Source organism: Hyperolius riggenbachi, chromosome 1, assembly GCF_040937935.1.
Source record: "Hyperolius riggenbachi isolate aHypRig1 chromosome 1, aHypRig1.pri, whole genome shotgun sequence".
Lineage (NCBI taxonomy): Eukaryota > Metazoa > Chordata > Amphibia > Anura > Hyperoliidae > Hyperolius > Hyperolius riggenbachi.
In genome coordinates, this window is record NC_090646.1 from 47646601 (window position 1) to 47660171 (window position 13571).

The window sequence follows — 13571 nt, forward strand, 5'->3', positions numbered from 1 at the left end:
TTGCTAGCTTTTGCTAGCTGCGTGCAGTGCCCGATCGCCACCGCTACCCGCCGATCCGCCGCTATCCGTCGCGCCGCAGCCGCCCCCCCCCCCCCCCCCCCCCCCAGACCCCGTGCGCTGCCTGGCCAATCAGTGCCAGGCAGCTCTATGGGGTGGATAGGAATCCCCTTTGACGTCATGAAAAAAAAAAAAAATTAAAAAAAAAGATTTGCTGCCCCCTGGCGATTTTTTAGCAAACCGCCCGGAGGGTAATAGACCAATGGGAATCTTAAAGGGAACCAGAGGCCCCAGGAAAAAGATTCTATACATACCTGGGGCTTCCACCAGCCCCATACACACGGATCGCTCCCACGCCGCCGTCCTTTGCTGCCTGAATCCGCCGGTACCGGGTCCTGACATGGCCGCCAGTCGGCCGGCAGACGCGGCTAATTGTCCGCATCACACGGGGCTCCCTCCATATACGTACGCGTGAGGCTGCTTACAGCGCAGCTGCATGCGTACGGGTATGGAGAGAGCCGCTGTGATGCGGACAATTGGTCGCGTCCGCCAGAAGTGACGGGACCCGGTACCGCCGATCCAGGAAGCGGAGGATGGCGGCGTGGGAGCGATCCGTGCGTATGGGGCTGGAAGAAGCCCCAGGTATGTATAAAAGCCTTTTTCTTTTTTTTTTTTATGTTCCTCTCTGGTTCCCTTTAAAGATTTTTCAGATTTCTGTAACAGAAATATTAAAACAATACCAATAGAGGTTAAAGTGGACCTGAACTCAGAACTTCCTCTCTGCTCTTAAAGATTTGCAACAGCAGAATAACCTTTAAAAAAAACAACAACATTTCTTTGTTACAGCTGATATACAGTGGTGTGAAAAACTATTTGCCCCCTTCCTGATTTCTTATTCTTTAGCTTGTTTGTCACACTTAAATGTTTCTATTCATCAAAAACCATTAACTATTAGTCAAAGATAACATAATTGAACACAAAATGCAGTTTTAAATGATGGTTTTTATTATTTAGTGAGGAAAAAAACTCCAAATCTACATGGCCCTGTGTGAAAAAGTGATTGCCCCCCCCCCCCCCCCTTGTTAAAAAATAACTTAACTGTGGTTTATCACACCTGAGTTCAATTTCTGTAGTCACCCCCAGGCCTGATTACTGCCACACCTGTTTCAATCAATAAATCACTTAAATAGGAGCTATGTGACACAGAGAAGTAGACCAAAAGCACGTCAAAAGCTAGACATCATGCCAAGACCCAAAGAAATTCAGGAACAAATGAGAACAAAAGTACTGTAATTGAGATCTATCAGTCTGGTAAAGTCTATAAAGCCATTTCTATAGCTTTGGGACTCCAGCGAACCACAGTGAGAGCCATTATCCACAAATGGCAAAAACATGGAACAGTGATGAACCTTCCCAGGAATGGCCGGCTGACCAAAATTACCCCAAGAGCGCAGAGAAAACTCATCCGAGAGGCCACAAAAGACCCCAGGACAACATCTAAAGAACTGCAGGCCTCACTTGCCTCAATTAAGGTCAGTGTTCACGACTCCACCATAAGAAAGAGACTGGGCAAAAACGGCCTGCATGGCAGATATCCAAGGCGCAAACCACTTTTATGCAAAAAGAACAATAAGGCTCGTCTCAATTTTGCTAAAAAAACATCTCAATGATTGCCAAGACTTTTGGGAAAATATCTTGTGGACCGATGAGACAAAAGTTGAACTTTTTGGAAGGTGTGTGTCCCATTACATCTGGCGTAGACGTAACACAGGATTTCAGCAAAAGAACATCATACCAACAGTAAAATATGGTGGTGGTAGTGTGATGGTCTGGGGTTGTTTTGCTGCTTCAGGACCTGGAAGGCTTGCTGTAATAGATGGAACCATGAATTCTACTGTCTACCAAAAAATCCTGGAGGAGAATGTACGGCCATTTGTTTGTCAACTCAAGCTGAAGCGATCTTGGGTGCTGCAGCAGGACAATGACCCAAAACACACCAGTAAATCCACCTCTGAATGGCTGAAGAAAAACAAAATGAAGACTTTGGAGTGGCCTAGTCAAAGTCCTGACCTGAATACTATTGAGTAGGGATGGGACGAATCCACAATTTCTTCGAATCCGAATCCGGATCCGAATCTAAAAAGGTTCTCGAATATCTCGAACCTTTCGAATCCCGAATCTAACGAATCCTGCACATACGAATTGTGCGATCCGTGGTATAGTTGCCCGCAGTATAGGTAGCGAGGTAAAGGTGCCTTCAGTATAGCTAGCTAGGTATGGGTGCCTTCAATATTGGTAGCTTTCAGTATAGGTAGCAAGGTATATGGGCCTTCAGTATAGGTAGAAAGGTATATGGGCCTTCAGTATAGGTAGCAGGGTATATAGGCCTTCAGTATAGGTAGCAGGGTATATAGGCCTTCAGTATAGGTAGCAGGGTATATAGGCCTTCAGTATAGGTAGCAGGGTATATGTGCCTTCAGTATAGGTAGCAGGGTATATGGGCCTTCAGTATAGGTAGCAGGGTATATGGGCCTTCAGTATAGGTAGCAGGGTATAGGGGCCTTCAGTATAGATAGCAGGGTATATGTGCCTTCAGTATAGGTAGCAGGGTATATAGGCCTTCAGTATAGGTAGCAGGGTATATAGGCCTTCAGTATAGGTAGCAAGGTATATGTGCCTTCAGTATAGGTAGCAGGGTATATGGGCCTTCAGTATAGGTAGCAGGGTATATGGGCCTTCAGTATAGGTAGCAGGGTATATGGGCCTTCAGTATAGGTAGCAGGGTATATGGGCCTTCAGTATAGGTAGCAGGGTATATGGGCCTTCAGTATAGGTAGCAGGGTATATGGGCCTTCAGTATAGGTAGCAGGGTATATAGGCCTTCAGTATAGGTAGCAGGGTATAGGGGCCTTCAGTATAGGTAGCAGGGTATATGGGCCTTCAGTATAGGTAGCAGGGTATATGGAGGCCTTAAGTATAGGTAGGTATGTAGGTAGGTATAGGGGCCTTTAGGTAGGTAAAGGGACCTTCAGTATAGGTAGCAGGGTATAGGGCCTTCAGTATAGGTAACAGGGTATATAGAGGCCTTAAGTATAGGTAGGTATGTAGGTGGGTATAGGGGCCTTTAGGTAGGTAAAGGGACCTTCAGTATAGGTAGCAGGGTATAGGGCCTTAAGTAAAGGGAGGTATGTAGGTAGGTAGGTATAGGGGCCTTTAGGTAGGTAGGTATAGGGGCCTTTAGGTAGGTAGGTAGGTACGTATAGGGGGCCTTTAGGTAGGTATAGTGGCCTGTAGGTAGGTAGGTAAGTATAGTGGCCGGTAGGTAGGTATAGTGTCCTGTAGGTAGGTAGGTAGTTAAAAGGACCTTCAGTATATGTAGCAGGGTATAGGGCCTTAAGTATAGGTAGGTATGTAGGTAGGTAGGTATAGGGGCCTTTAGGTAGGTAGGTATAGGGGCCTTTAGGTAGGTAGGCACGTATAGGGGGCCTTTAAGTAGGTAGGTAGGTATAGAGGCCTGTAGGTAGGTATAGGGGCCTTTAGGTAGGTAGGTAGGTAGGTAAGTATAGGGGCCTTTAGGTAGGTAGGTAGGTATAGGGGCCTTTAGGTAGGTAGGTAGGTAGGTACGTATAGGGGGCCTTTAGGTAGGTATAGTGGCCTGTAGGTAGGTAGGTAGGTATAGTGGCCGGTAGGTAGGTAGGTATAGTGTCCTGTAGGTAGGTAGGTAGTTAAAGGGACCTTCAGTATAGGTAGCAGGGTATAAGGCCTTAAGTATAGGTAGGTATGTAGGTAGGTAGGTATAGGGGCCTTTAGGTAGGTAGGTATAGAGGCCTGTAGGTAGGTATAGGGGCCTTTAGGTAGGTAGGTAGGTAAGTATAGGGGCCTTTAGGTAGGTAGGTAGGTATAGGGGCCTTTAGGTAGGTAGGTATAGGGGCCTTTAGGTAGGTAGGTACGTATAGGGGGCCTTTAGGTAGGTAGGTATAGAGGCCTTTAGGTAGGTATAGGGGCCTTTAGGTAGGTAGGTACATATAGGGGGCCTTTAGGTAGGTATAGGGGCCTGTAGGTAGGTAGGTATAGTGGTAGGTAGGTAGTATAGGGGGCCTTTAGGTAGGTATAGGGGCCTGTAGGTAGGTAGGTATAGTGCCCGGTAGGTAGGTAGGTACGTATAGGGGGCCTTTAGGTAGGTATAGTGGCAGGTAGGTAGGTAAAGTGGTAGGTAGGTAGGTAGGTAGGTAGGTAGGTGTCGGTCGCTCCCTCCCCCCCCCCGTGCCTCCTCCGCTCACCCCCATGGCCTCCTCCGTCCCCCGTGCCTCCTCGCTCACCCCTGCATAAGTGTCAAGTCAACTCACATGTCCAGTGGAGCGCAGACAGAGCGGCAGACCTCGTCCTTACTTCTCGGTTCCCTCTAGTGGCCGGACCGGCTTTTACTGATGACGTCATTGTAAAAGCCGTCACTAGAGGGAACCAGGAAGTCAGCGAGAGGTCTGCCGCTCTGTCTGCGCTCCACTGGACGGGTGAGTTGATACAAAGTATGCGGGCGGCCGGGCGGAGGAGGCGCGGGGCGGTCGGAGGAGGCGCGGGTCGGAGGAGGACGAGTGCGAGCGGCGGATGCGCGGCGATGCAGCGTCGGGATTCGGCGGATTCGTAAAGTGGAAAATGGCGTCGGGATTCGAATCCACGAATATCGAATATTTCCCAATATTCGAGGGATTCGTGGATTCGCCGGATTCGTCGTCCCATCTCTACTATTGAGATGTTGTGGCATGACCTTAAAAAGTCAGTTCATGCTAGAAAAACCTCAAATAGAGCTGAATTACAACAATTCTGCAAAGATGAGTGGGCCAAAATTCCTCCAGAGCGCTGTAAAAGACAAGTTGCAAGTTATCGCAAACGCTTGATTGCAGTTATTGCTGCTAAGGGTGGCCCAACCAGTTATTAGGTTCAGGGGGCAATTTCTTTTTCACACAGGGCCATGTAGGTTTTGAGGTTTTTTTTCTCACTAAATAATGAAAACCATCATTTAAAACTGCATTTTGTGTTTAATTATGTTATCTTTAACTAATAGTTAACGGCTTTTGATGAGCAGAAACATTTAAGTGTGACAAACATGCAAAAGAATAAGAAACCAGGAAGGGGGCAAATAGTTTTTCACACCACTGTAAGTCCTGCAATAAATCTGCAGTGTTTCTACTTCTTGCTTTCCTGGAAGCAGACATATTGGTAACATCCTGTGCTTTCAAAGAGCTTATCTGCTGTTGCAGTCAGCTGACACAGGAAGAGTTCAAATTACAACTTGTGATTAGTCACAGATGGGGGGAAATCAGACAGGCTAAATTCTCTAAATACATACAGGAGGCACTTCATGTTTTTCTTCTGTCCTGTGCAAGAGTTCAGGTCCACTTTAAGCAATAAAGCAAAAAATAAATAAATAAAATAAATACAGCAATGTTCACTAAAGGAACACTAGAATGTTCATTAACAATGCGCGGCTAGGAAATAGCTTCAAACTGAATGCAGAGTTTACATTCTAAGCATTGCTTTCCACAAAGATCTTCTTTAAGACAGGCAATGTATTTTTGAAGATTTCACTATGCAAGAAGATATTTCTCATTTCATCACCTGATCTCTCGTTTGTACCTGTAAATTTCACTTGAACTTTTGACTTTTTAACACGCTTTGACTTTATCTGTTCATAACTAACCTTGGCCAGATGATGTCAGCCAAGGCACACTATTACAATTTACAATAACACGTCTCAGCAAACTAACAATTAGCTTTTCAGCAAGTAAATACTTATGGGAGATCCCTAAGAACAGAAAGTAAAGTTATTGCTTAGCCATCTGCTTCTCAGGTGTATGTTACCAGCTATTAGCCAATAGCCATGTAATGCAATAGACTGGAGCAATTAAAGAGAACCTATTGAGAGAATACATTTACAACAACTTAAAGACAGATATCAAATACAACGTTTTTCTTATAAAAAAAAGAAAAGGGAAAAAAGTGAAACAACATTTTGCAAGTACACTTGTAAAATGTAAATTATTTTATACAAAATTCCTGCAATTATTATTATTAATAATAATAATAATAATAATAATAATAATAATAATAATATAAATGTAGCACTATTTTTTTTGCATTATTATTATTATTATTATTATTATTATTATTATTATTATTATTATTATTATTATTATTGTTATTGTTGTTGTTGTTGTTGTTGTTGTTGTTGTTGTTGTTGTTGTTGTTGTTGTTGTTGTTGTTGTTATTATGAATATTAATATTATTATTATTATTATTAATAATATTAATATTAATAATAATAACAGTTGGACTGAATAAATGATATGACGCTGAGGTGGGGTTCAATTAGTTCATGATACTGCTGCAGATATTTGAATAAAAATGGCATAAATCTGCGGCAACTTTGAATTATTTGCACATACTTAGAGATGGCTGAACGCTTCGCCAGCGAGCACTATTTGGTGAAGATTGAGTATTTGTGCTTGCCGCGACTTTAACCCATCATCATTGGGTTAAACTTTGACCCCTTACATCACAGTCGGCAGACACATGGCAGCCAATCAGCCTGCACTCCCTCAGGGACTCCCCCACCCCCTAGAAAAATGCTGAAGAGCCGGCCATGTTCCAGTCTGTCTTCGGCTTGAATAGTGAGAGAGAAGGACAGAGCTTGCTGGAGATAGGGAAAGCGTTAGCTAGGCCGGTTTATTTTGATCCTCGCTGTCTTTCTTGCTGTTAAAGTATGTGTTTTGTATTTGTATTTGTATTTGTTTGTGTGTGTGTGTGTGTGTGTGTGTGTGTGTGTGTGTGTGTGTGTGTGTGTGTGTGTGTGTGGTGTGTGTGCGTGGTGTGTGTGTGGTGTGGTGTGTGTGGTGTGTGTGTGTGTGGTGTGTGTGTGTGTGTGTGTGTGTGTGTGTGTGTGTGTGGTGTGTGTGTGTGTGTGTGTGTGTGTGTGTGTGTGTGTGTGTGTGTGTGTGTGTGTGTGTGTGTGTGTGTGTGGTGTGTGTGCGTGGTGTGTGTGTGTGTGTGGTGTAGAAGGTGTAGGAGGGAGAAGTCAGTGGAGGAAGAGGAGTCAGAGGAGGAAGGTGGCTTTGAGAAGGAGGTGGAAGACCAACTTCAGCAGGCGTCCCAGGGGGCTTGTGTTCTTGTGTACCTGCGGAAACACAGAGGGAGAAGTCAGTGGAGGAAGAGGAGTCAGAGGAGGAAGGTGGCTTTGAGAAGGAGGTGGAAGACCAACTTCAGCAGGCGTCCCAGGGGGCTTGTGTTCTTGTGTTTACCCTTTGGGTACCCATGGTGTTGTATGTGGCAGGGGGAAGGAGAAGGAGGAGACCTTGTGTGACCTCAGTGATGAAGAGGAAGAGGGGCTAGCAGTGACTACCTCGGCATCCAACCTTGTACAAATGGGGTCTTTCATGCTGTCTTGCCTGTTGAAGGACCCCCATATGAAAAGAAGGCTGAAGGAAAAAAACCTGTACTGGGTGGCAACACTACTCGACACTCGGAATAAGCACACATTTTTACTAAATAGAACTCAGTCAGAAAGGATGCACAATTTCCACAACAGGCTGCAAAGTATGCTGTCCCCATAGATGCTGGATACTGGGGACTCTGCTGTATTTTGTCACTAAGGTATTCATTAAGGTATGGGACATTTTAGGCAGAAAACAACCAGTTAGACATTGATGGAGATGTTTTGGAAGCAGAAATGATGGCCATGTGTAAGGATCAGTGCGAATGTGATAACTGACCATCTATAATGGCTAGACATCTGAGTCCCAAAATTATACCAAACATTGGTATTTTTGGTATTCTGCTATGGGCTGATTAATACCTACCAAAGTGGTCCAAAGAAGGTCAAACGGTTAATCAGTGGTAACAGCATTAGTTATACATGGGCAGAAAATTCTTGAGTTGAGACTGTAGCACAGACTAAAGGAAAATATTAAAGTCCAACCAGGCTGAAAATGTAACAAAAATCAGATTGATAAGTCAATATAAACAATGATAGAAACATTGTGTGAACAGAAGTGGTGTTTTTTTCAAGAGACAGGTGTACTTGTCAAGTTGCAGGATAATATGTCCCTTGCCCTCTGTACATACAGCTGGTGAGTGGACCAATCAGGACTGGCCATGTGAGTCCAAAGTAGGAAGGACAATAGAGGCCAGACTTAATTTTGAGGCAAATTTGAGGGATTACAGTAGAAAACATTTGGCCAAAGATGATGGAACAGGGTGGACTGACAACAACATTTTATGTTTGCACAATTTCTTGCTTCTGCCCCATCTCATTTTGAGAAAAGTTATTTTGGCTTTTGCCCCATCCACTCTTGCCATTCCACCATATGCTGTGCTGTCTCTCCCTACTCTTTAGACAGGAGCATCTTCTAGTGCTTCTCCATCTCTCCTTAGTAAGTGAGAACAATTTCCAGAAAAGGCTATGCTCAGCCTGTCCAGTTATACACTGCCACGCACCTGGACTCCTGGACTATGCCTACATGACCATCTGAGGGGAAGTCTGTAGGTAGCTTAGTCCTGAGTGACAGAAATATTGTGCTAACTTAACTGCAAATACCATAGGACACCATCAGAGATCTTGTGCATCGATAGGTCAGAGCTATTTTTTGCATAATATTAACAAAAAAATATAGCTATCCTGCATTAATAGGAAGTGCGTGCATGATAATGCGAATTCGTTGACATGCCCCATCGAGAAAGCTGGAAGTGAACTGACGAAACATGTCGGATCTACACGGCATGTCGGGTCTACACAGGAGTGTAACCACCCTCTGCCACTTTCAGTCTACATCGCCTTACCACTGCCTTTCACAGTGGGCACCCCACTCCTGCTTCTTTGCTGGATGGACTATTGAATTGCCAGTAAATTGTCTCGCGGCTGCCAACATCCCGCGATTTCAGCTCACAAACCAGGGAATTCCTTTGATAGCAACAACATTGATCCATCTGTGATATACACAGCGCTATTGGAATAGGACACTTGCAATTCTGCCATGCTGGTATCACCACGGAACAGGTAGAGTATGCAGACAGTTTCTTGAACAAATATACTGACATGCTTTATGCTGCTTATGCCGCTTCTATGGCTTGCAATCTTTGAACTGGTCCATGCATAGCTGCAACTTCCCTCTCCTGTCTTAAACGCATGGTGTGTCCCTGCTTAACTCACATTGCTGTGTTCATTGTGTTATCCTAGGAACTTTTTCCTGTTCAATTTCTCTCTGCTATGGATGGAGGAGCTTGAGGTGATTCCTTCATAGACATACGGGCAGCTTACATCAAGTGATCACTTTAAATGGACTTTGTCCCTGTATGTGTGCATGTATGATTGATACATTAATAAAATGTACATGTTTATAATATAACAATCCATGTGTTTGATTGGAGTGTACTACTCCTCCCATTTACCCTTACAAAGTATAGCAGTTTTTCATATAGCAGGAAAAACATGGCCTTTATCCAGCGCCCATATAGCTCACACCCAAATGGCACCCAGCACCCACATGGTTCATACTCAGCACCCTCATAGAACCCAGTACCCCCCACAGTCTTCACCCACCGCCCACATTGTGCCCAGTACTGGCATAAACCACACACAGCACACATAGCACCAAGTATCCCCCCTCCCCATTAGCAACCACATTGCATTGCACCCAGCACCCGCATAGTGCATTTGTCATTTACCTCTAAGCCTGGACTGTGATGATATATTGGGGTGAGGATGATATGTACGGTAATATGCAGAATATCGCCGCCGTATGGTATCGCACAGAAGCGTATTTTTCATTTTTCTGGCTGTGTCACATGGGTATGTCAGCCAGTCTGGCTTTGAAGGTATTGGCAGCTAGCTTCATGGCAACTGTTAATGCGATTGTGTGTGTGTGTCAATAGACCTACATTTGCATTGAATTCCTCTGGAAGCAGGGAGCTTGGACATTAGCATACAGTTCCTCTGGACAGCCAGGAACAGGTAATTAGGTTCCCTTTTGTCTGGCATCCTGCAAATGTGGTGCATTGCTTTGATCTTTTGTATTAAGGTAAACAGCTGCCTGTTGGTCAAAAGACTATCAGACTAACTGAGTCTGCCAAGTTCAAAGTGGACAGGAAAAGCCTTGAAATTCACATGTCACAGCTAGCCCAGATGTGACAAGGGGCTCGGCAGACCGTGATGTCACAATCTGGGAAATTGCGTTAGATTGTGGGACTTGTACCCTCAGGCCCCAAATGGGCCTATAAGAACCTGCACAGGTCCTTCACAACTCGTAGCTCTCTGGAGATAGCAAAGACGCTAGGGCTGCCCGACTACTGGTCGAAAGTGGCGTTCTCCCGCCAATGACGCTCAAACAACGCGGTAACGTTATTTGCAACTTGTTGTGTATCCTTGTAACTTTTACTTTGTAACTTTTTTACTTTGTTTTTTGTATATATTATTTTCTGCATTGTTCCACCTTTTTCCTGGAATATTAAATCGTTATTTAATAAGTTTGACTTCTGCTGTACTAAACTAACACTCATAGCCTAGAGGAGACTGAATTGTAACTGTGTATAAGTCCATGCCTGATTGTATGACTGAGCAACACTACCGTATAAGATTGTAATTGCATTGTGTGTATGGGGCACTTCTGCGCTCGACAACAGAGTGGGAAGTCTCAAATTGGCTAACAGTATCGTTCAGAACGACTGTTAGTGGTTTTGCTTCACTACAGTGTAAGATTGCAACTGTGTGTGTGTGCGTGGCATTCTCGTATTCATCCTAAAGCGCAAAGCTGACCCGAGTACGAAAACGCGGATTGCGTGCTGAGCACTCGACAGCAGAGTGGACGTGTCTAGCAACAGCTAGTGGTGGCAGTGAGAAGTGTTTGAGGGGTCCCAGCCTTGTTTTTAGCTTGAATAAGGCTGCTCCCCGCTTGATCTGGTCAAACCCGCAGTCGGGAACCGTATACGCAGGCGTGTCACGGGCCGGTTCCTGACATGGACTAGGGTGTTATTACTCCCTCTGCTTGACATGACCATCTGAGGAAGTCTGTAGGTAGCTTAGTACGGAGTGGCAGAGATATCCTAGACAGGGCCGGATTTCTGGCAAGGCCATCCTAGGCAGTGGCCTAGGGCGCCAGATTAATCACTGTTGTTAAGGGCGACAGAGGGGCATGCCCACCCCGACTGTACTATTATGCTTCCATATCTAGACCCGGTCCGTCCATGGCCGCTGTTCCGACGTGCTACACTACACGCACCGCCCGTACAGTTTGCAAATAACAGCAGGTGGATGGATGCGGGCATGCTGGGCGGCCAGGTCTGATGACACATCACACACCACGTGCCAGTGCCGATCCTGACGGGGCACTGGTGGCAACAAGCATGCAGCGATCATGGCCAGAAGATGAAATGAGCCAGTCATCAGGCAAAGTGCACATGATGGTCAGGTCAGCTCACAGAGATCCAATGTGCACCACATGCAGAGTTTCTCTCTGCCCTCCTCGTTTACTTCCCGGCTGCTCGTTGGTGTGACGTAATTTATTACCGGGAGATTTAACTAAAGCCGCTGCCTAGAGAGTGCTGGGGACGGAACTTTCCCTCACGTTGGGACAAGTAAGCACACAATGTTTATTGCAGTGAGATAGCTGCAGTTTAGATAAGATGACCTTGCCCCCCACGGTGGAATGCTCTGTCTCGGGTTGCCTGCTATTTTGTGGAATCTCTACTTTCCCGTTACATGTCTCTTTTCCTTTTCCTTTTTTTTCACTCTCCCTCTCTTTTCACTGTCTGCAGTCTTGTGTTCGAGATTGTTTTCCTATCTCCTCTTCCCTATCTTGAACTCTCTTTTCCTTTCTTATTCTCCATCCTGCGCTCCCTGTCTTCCCTCTCTCCCATCCTGCGCTCCCTGTCTTCCTACTCTCCCATTCTGCGCTCCCTGTCTTCCCCCTCTCCCATCCTGCGCTCCCTGTCTTCCCCCTCTCCCTTCCTGCGCTCCCGGTCTTCCCCCTCTCCCATCCTGCGCTCCCTGTCTTCCCTCTCTCCCATTCTGCACTCCCTGTCTTCCCCCTCTCCCATCCTGCGCTCCCTGTCTTCCCCCTCTCCAATCCTGCGCTCCCTGTCTTCCCCCTCTCCCATCCTGCGCTCCCTGTCTTCCCTCTCTCCCATTCTGCACTCCCTGTCTTCCCCCTCTCCCATCCTGTGTTCCCTGTCTTCCCCCTCTCCAATCCTGCGCTCCCTGTCTTCCCTCTCCCCCATCCTGTGCTCCCTGTCTTTCCCTCTCTCCCATCCTGTGCTCCCTGTCTTCCCTCTCCCCCATCCTGTGCTCCCTGTCTTACCCTCTCTCCCATCCTGTGCTCCCTGTCTTACCCTCTCTCCCATCCTGCGCTCCCTGTCTTCCCTCTCTCCCATTCTGCACTCCCTGTCTTCCCCCTCTCCCATCCTGTGTTCCCTGTCTTCCCCCTCTCCAATCCTGCGCTCCCTGTCTTCCCTCTCCCCCATCCTGTGCTCCCTGTCTTTCCCTCTCTCCCATCCTGTGCTCCCTGTCTTCCCTCTCCCCCATCCTGTGCTCCCTGTCTTACCCTCTCTCCCATCCTGTGCTCCCTGTCTTTCCCTCTCTCCCTATCCTGTGCTCCCTGTCTTCCCTCTCCCCCATCCTGTGCTCCCTGTCTTACCCTCTCTCCCATCCTGCGCTCCCTGTCTTCCCTCTCTCCCATTCTGCACTCCCTGTCTTCCCCCTCTCCCATTCTGTGTTCCCTGTCTTCCCCCTCTCCAATCCTGCGCTCCCTGTCTTCCCTCTCCCCCATCCTGTGCTCCCTGTCTTACCCTCTCTCCCATCCTGTGCTCCCTGTCTTACCCTCTCTCCCATCCTGTGCTCCCTGTCTTACCCTCTCTCCCATCCTGTGCTCCCTGTCTTTCCCTCTCTCCCTATCCTGTGCTCCCTGTCTTCCCTCTCCCCCATCCTGTGCTCCCTGTCTTACCCTCTCTCCCATCCTGCGCTCCCTGTCTTCCCTCTCTCCCATTCTGCACTCCCTGTCTTCCCCCTCTCCCATCCTGTGTTCCCTGTCTTCCCCCTCTCCAATCCTGCGCTCCCTGTCTTCCCTCTCCCCCATCCTGTGCTCCCTGTCTTTCCCTCTCTCCCATCCTGTGCTCCCTGTCTTCCCTCTCCCCCATCCTGTGCTCCCTGTCTTACCCTCTCTCCCATCCTGTGCTCCCTGTCTTACCCTCTCTCCCTATCCTGCGCTCCCTGTCTTCCCTCTCTCCCATCCTGCGCTCCCTGTCTTCCCTCTCTCCCATCCTGTGCTCCCTGTCTTACCCTCTCTCCCATCCTGTGCTCCCTGTCTTACCCTCTCTCCCATCCTGTGCTCCCTGTCTTTCCCTCTCTCCCTATCCTGTGCTCCCTGTCTTCCCTCTCCCCCATCCTGTGCTCCCTGTCTTACCCTCTCTCCCATCCTGCGCTCCCTGTCTTCCCTCTCTCCCATTCTGCACTCCCTGTCTTCCCCCTCTCCCATCCTGTGTTCCCTGTCTTCCCCCTCTCCAATCCTGCGCTCCCTGTCTTCCCTCTCCCC